This window comes from Medicago sativa, chromosome 3 (assembly GCF_051527215.1).
Source record: "Medicago sativa cultivar Bolivia chromosome 3, Bolivia_mono, whole genome shotgun sequence".
Lineage (NCBI taxonomy): Eukaryota > Viridiplantae > Streptophyta > Magnoliopsida > Fabales > Fabaceae > Medicago > Medicago sativa.
In genome coordinates this window covers 51,592,000-51,598,626 of record NC_140751.1, presented here as the reverse complement: position 1 = coordinate 51,598,626, position 6,627 = coordinate 51,592,000, and the positions used below count along the sequence as shown (strand labels likewise).

At 29.2% G+C, this 6,627-nt stretch overlaps 1 long non-coding RNA gene across 1 annotated transcript; it reads right to left on the bottom strand.

Moving 5' to 3' along the window:
* Nucleotides 1–3,033: 3,033 nt before the first annotated feature.
* LOC146938141 (uncharacterized) lies at nt 3,034–3,962 on the bottom strand. The gene is made up of 3 exons (XR_015033351.1): nt 3,861–3,962; nt 3,690–3,749; nt 3,034–3,147 (listed from the first exon to the last, which is right to left on the bottom strand). It is a non-coding gene; the product is annotated as an uncharacterized LOC146938141 (long non-coding RNA).
* Between the last annotated feature and the right edge of the window lie 2,665 nt (nt 3,963–6,627).

The window sequence follows — 6,627 nt, the reverse complement described above, 5'->3', positions numbered from 1 at the left end:
TGATTACTGACTTCCTTATTTTGTGTATGTCAAAAAGGGACAATTAAAAATGAACGAGGTAGTATTATTTATTTATTTTGATTTTTTAAACAAGCTTGTTAACGAATTTTAGATTATTTTTATACGTTAAAGTTTAAAAGTCTATACCTACTTGTACATATGTATAGGATGGAACAAATAACAAAATAAATTCTTATATGAGTACCTATTTTGAAAATCTTGGTACTCAAATCTTTAAAATGGTGGTGAGGTGTAGAGCTTTGGTATGATTGAAAGTGTCAATAATCTTTGTGGGAACATGTTGGTAGGTAGAGTATTTTTGAATTTTGATATACATTTTTTTTGTGAATGTGATATTGACTAAATTAATGGAACAGACTAATTAAGTTTATATAAATGGATATTGCTTATTTTCATTACATTTCCCTTTATTTTACTTTGTTTCCTTCTTCCGTGCTAAGTTTCAAACCAAGTTTCACAGATAAAAGGTTAATCTTACAAAGTGACTTCTTAAGAAAATGGCCCCCTTCATTTCACTATATACAGTTAAAACTCTATAAATTAATAATCTCAGGAATGGAGAAATTTATTAATTTAGAGAGTTATTAATTTATCGATAAATTAATAATTATTAATTTAAAGAGTTTTTAAGTAATTATACTGTACATACCAAACAAAAAGGCAAATTAGTCTATGCCTCTTAGAATTACGTTGCAGCGAACCTTAGGACTCGACGTAAGTAACTACTGTGTTCATATGCATTGGAAATCAATAATGACTTTTGAAGTACAGTAAATGTAAACAAGAGGAACAAATGTGTTCAATGTATTCTTAATATATATTTTTTTTAGTTTCTATGAATTATTAATTTATGATTTTCTTGGGACCGAAAATTATAAAGGGATCTCCCAAAAAATTATTATCTTATTATTTTATCGAGTTTTTCAATTTTTTACATTGGCCCAAGTCGGGACCGGACAAATTTATTATTTTAGAGAGTTTATTAATTTACCGAGTATTAATTCAAAGAGTTTCTACTGTACCATCAATCTAACTCAATTTTGTGTAATGCTTTTGATTTTATTTACCTAAAATAACAACAAATATTTCTCATTAATTCATGTAACAACAAATATTTATAATGCAAGACGATGAGTTTTTATCATTGTTATCTGTCTCAATTTTACCTTTGTATTATTTTATTTGATAAAAACAAAATCTAAGAGAAAAATCAAAAGTTGGAAAAGCCCAAAACTTAATTGAATATCAAAAATTACACAAAAGGGAGAATAAAAAAGCAAAGCATGAAAAATGCACTACACACAATACAATTGTTATTTTTAGAATAAGCCAACTAAACTTCATGATTGTTAAAAACATATGAAGATCTACACTTCACCACCATGAATCCCAACTTCAACCATATTATTATCAACCAACATTTTAAGCACTCTAACAAGTAACAAGTGCACCTCTGATCCTTGTGATCTTCCCCTCTCGTTTTAAGTTACATTATGAGTAAATCAGAAATGATGTGACAAATTCTTTTACTTTTTGCAAACAAAAGGTTATCCACTTGATTTGGTTTCAATAGAAGCGTTAATCATTGTAAATGAATGGGACTAGTTAAAAAAAAAAGTAATCATGATATTGTACGAAGTATATACAATTTAGCATGACTAATTCTTGTCGATGAACCGGCTGGACTCCTCCACTTGACTACATTTGTTTGCTACTTGATTAATAAACTTAACTCTAAAATTTGCTGAACAATTAAAGTCGATGTGATCCTACGCAAGTCAAAGAAATCGTTCGTAAATGATGAGTAGATTTTGTCCATTGTTTCTGTGTAGAAAAAGTTGGTTTAGTTGTTGGGGATTTAGATTTTGTCTTGGTAATGTTATATTGAGTGTTGACTTGAACTCTAGCGTGTTAGCTCGTAAACTCGTCAGAATGGCAAGTTTGTATTATTAGGTGTAAATTTAGTGTTAACTAGGTGGTATGGTAAGCTCGTATTTTGTTTGTTTGTGAAATTATAGCTTGCATTGAGTTTAAACAATTTAATTGCAACAAATTCGGTGAAATCGGATAAACTAGTTCGATTTTAAGTGAGTTTGTGATTTTTCTGACCCAATTTTTTCCCGATGAAATCACAAAAGAATGCTCATGACGTGAAGAAGAACACAATTAGTTCATGAAGATCGAACAAGGATTTGCAAAGAAACGATCGATCATTGATCAATGTTGAATGCACAGCAAAAAACTGTTAAGAGATTGTAACAACCTTTGCCGTGTGAGAGAAAGAAGTTGATACCATACTATGAACTGAATGAATGGAGTTATTTCATTGCCGAACTTGTAAGCAAATATGGTTCTATACATTAGCTACTATATATGCATTTGCCTACAACTAATCACTCTAAACATTGTACTTATATAGTTAGTTCAGTTGCTTAACAAGTAAGTAAACTCAGTCAACCCGTTTTTTTGACTTCTTTAGTCTCATGATGCAAGGAAAACAACATTAATTGAACGATCAATTTCTTTGCTACGCATCATTTTAAACAAAAAAATTTGGGTTTTGTTGTCTATGTATAAAGATTGCATGTTGTAGCATTTTATGTAATATCTAATAAATCCTAATTCGAACAAAAATGTAATATATAATAAAATAGAGTATATGATAATATATGTATTTCAAAATTTTATTGTTGGTATAAAGCAAAGCAGGACAACGACCGAGGATCAAATGGTACAAAAATATCAACCAGACAACATGAAAATGCAAAAGCAGCCCACAAAGTTTACTTCTACTTCAACATAAGTTTGTAGTCTAATGACATTGTAAAATGAAAGACAAAATATAAAGTCAAACTAAAGTTTGTTAGTTTTGAGACAAGTTTCTGTCCCAAAAACGAAACAGAAAGAAAAACATGTTGACCCAAATAGTCTTGACCATGAGAACATACCAAATTGTAAACTTGTTGTAAATGTGGATATTCATATACTAATAGACATATCTAAATCAAGAATGTTGATTTGAAGGGTAAAAATCAGTGGAAAGCCCTATTAGTTTGTTGAGGGTGGAGGTAAAACTTGATCATCACCTTCCCCATGGTCTTCTCCACGTGGCGGCTCCACATTTCCCTGTTGGCAAAACTCATAATTAGCTCATTCAAAATTCAAAACTTCACATATTGTATTAATCTGGTTAGGACTTGTTAATTAACTTTGTGGGTACCACAATTAATGTTATTTTACTAGATAAAGGGTAACAAAATTCTGATTCAAAAGAAAAAAAAAATTTGACCAAAAAAAAGGAAAAAATATATTATTTTTTGCATATAAACTACTATCCATAACATGTTCATAAAACAAATATCCATGACATGATAATAAAGTTATAGGAAATCAATCTTAAATAATTCGTTTTTTTTTTTTTTATATTTGAGAAATCTATAATAATTTGTTAAAAAAATCAATCTTATATAATAAGTCAAGATCAATTTTTTTTGGTGAATTCAATATTCTTAAATGGAACCAGAGACCAATCTATTGAAATATTGAAGTAAATTAAAAAATTGAAATCACCCAATAAGACCGGTTTGAGTCAAAATGTGTCATGCTATACCGATTAGGTAAAGTTAAATGAGATTTATTGTAAATAAAAATAGAAATCTAATCCTCACCACATTAGTTTCAGTCAACACATGAGTAGGTCCTTCATTTGATCCAAACACTTCTTCATACTGCTTAGTATTATTCATAACAAACAACCCATTAAAATCTCTAATAGAAAAACTTATTAAGGGCTTAAATGGAAGAGGATAAACCAATGAAATTGCCATATTAAATTGTACCTTTTGGTCACTACGATGTTTTATTAGTTCCTTATTTTCATTCTGATATTTGTGAATCTTTTCCTCAATAGCACTCACTAACATCTTTCCCTTCAATCAATTTGGTTGCTGCAAGAGGGAAATTAAGTAGAGTATAATCATCATCATTAAAAATAAATCAGTAAAACTCATTAAGAGAAAGTAGCTAGAATTGCTTACTCATGTCCATTGCATCCTCCAAGTAATCTTCAAGGATGGAAAATCATCTTCACGCTTATTGAATCTATAAATTTGCAATATTTAAATTTAAGTAAGCAAAAATGGATATTTGAACACTAATTTAACATAAGATGAATCTATAAGTATGATATATATACTTGTTACTTTTATACAAAATGTTCAAATCTAATACTATATGCATTACTTTTTGTGGTAATAATATATATATATATATATATATATATATAAGTTCTAGATATATTGATTACGTACGTACATTCTAGCAATCCTGCGGAGGATAGGATATCTTGGGCCCTTTGTTGAGTTGCATCATCTTGAACACAGAAAACCAATTTGCTATTACCAGCTTTATTTTCCATCTCCCCCTCTGTTATTTTTTTCCTCTCACCTGTAGTTTTAAGAATTCAATGAATTTTATATGAATCATGAAGTCTACTAGATATATAATATTAAAATGCAACAAAAACATTATCAAACTACATGACTATGCAAACATAATTAATAGTACACTAATTATATGTAACAATGATGCGATGCGACATCGATCAGAAAACACAACACAACACAACAAAATGAAATAGTAACGATTAAAACATATTTGAACATGTTACACTCATACATTTGGTACATGTATGGACTCATCATGCTTTAATTAAATAAACTTGTCAAGATCACAATTATAGACAAAAATGCTAGAAAAATTGTTCAAGACGAATCAGAAATTATAAAAAAGATAATTAAGAAACAAGATTTATCAAAGCCTGGTTTGTTATCATGATAAATGGAGTGGGAGAACAAATTATCTTGAAATGAAGAAGAAAGAAAGAACAAAGATTTATATATATATATATCTTGAAATGCAAGAAAGAACAATCGAGTGTGTGAGGAAGAACAAAACCTTTCGTGTGATCTTCTTCTGTTAAAACTTTGTATTGTATTTCTTCAACTTCTGTTACTGTAGTGTGGTGTATGGTGTGTGGTTCCTCTTTTTTTCTTGTCTCAATGGTTATTTCGAACCAACATAACTAACTAACTACATCTACATATAGAAGGAATGTGATGTGATGAGACCAATTGTTCTTTCAAGTTTCATTCATATTCGGTCTCTTTTTATCCATCTATATATTAAGTTTCTATTTGACACATGGATTCTAAACATGATCAGCTACACCATTGAATTTTATTATAAAAAAAGAACAATATAATGGTCCATTCAAACACATTATTCATTTCCAAGTTTTTAAATCTAGAATTTTGAACTTTATGATACTAAAAATTCTTCTCCTTTATTTTTCTTTTTGTGATGGAAAACATGACGCATACTATCTTTTTTGGTTTAATTATTTAATTATTTCCTCTTTCCATATTTTTTCAACTGCGTATGTATGTATAAATAAATAAAATTACTAAATATTTGTGACCAAACACTATTTTCCATTAAAATTAGCTTCACATATGCTAAGCTAAGGTGCAGAGAGACTTGTGTCCATCCTCAACAATTTCACAACATCATATTAATTTATATACAAGAAAAATAAATAAAATTAGTATAGCTAAATGCCAAACAAACCATTCAATTCAAATGTTATTTTTTGAACAGAAGAGGAAGCAGCTTTTAGACAGTTATTATAGTTATAAGAAACGGGACCCACATAATCATACTTCAAAAAGCAAAACCAAGAAAAGTAACTAACAGAAACAAAAGGGACCACAACTCTCACTCAGGTTTTTGCTATTTTCTTTCTTTCTTTCTTTCTTTCTTTCTTTCTTTCTTGTGTTTCAAGTTTTACACAAGCAAGCTACTGCATTTCAAGGTTTACAATGTTTTGATAATTTCTTCTCTTATCTTCTCTTCTCTTCTAACATTTCATATTATTCATTCATTCTTGTTCAACATAACTACAATTTTCTGATACTGGTACACCGTACATGTTGTTGATGAGTTTGTTCATTATTAGTACTATTCCTCGATTTTGTTTTGTTTTTGAATCAGTGGCTCCAACAACAATTGTGACAAACTATTTGTTATTGATTCTTTAGGCTTTTATTACTATCTTTTATTTTGTATCAACTCAAACATTAATTAACTAAAGTATGTGTATGTTTTAATCGGTAATGGAGGTTATGAATTGGTTGTGTTTGGGGAAATAAAACTTCACCTGTTTGTGTTGGTAATAATTACCAGGGTTCTGAAATCGAGTGCATCCATCTTTGTGTTGGAAATTAATCAAAGCATTTTATTTTGCTGTTTTGTGTTTAATTACTCTTTCTTGAACTACATTTTCCATAGTTTTAGGTTAGTTTGGTCTGTTCTTTAATTTCACAGTTTCTATTTTTACTGCTATAGCTTTTGGTATATGTATCTTAGTTTAATTCTTATTCTTACCTTCTCTCCCTCACAGATTTCCAGATACAGAACAAAGACGTGAAGAGTTCAAAATGGACTTGTCAATAAATGATTTGACAATCCATTTTCCATTCCCAGAGGTATATAGTGAGCAGTTTAATTACATGAGGTTCATAACGCAGGCCCTGGACGCCAAAGATC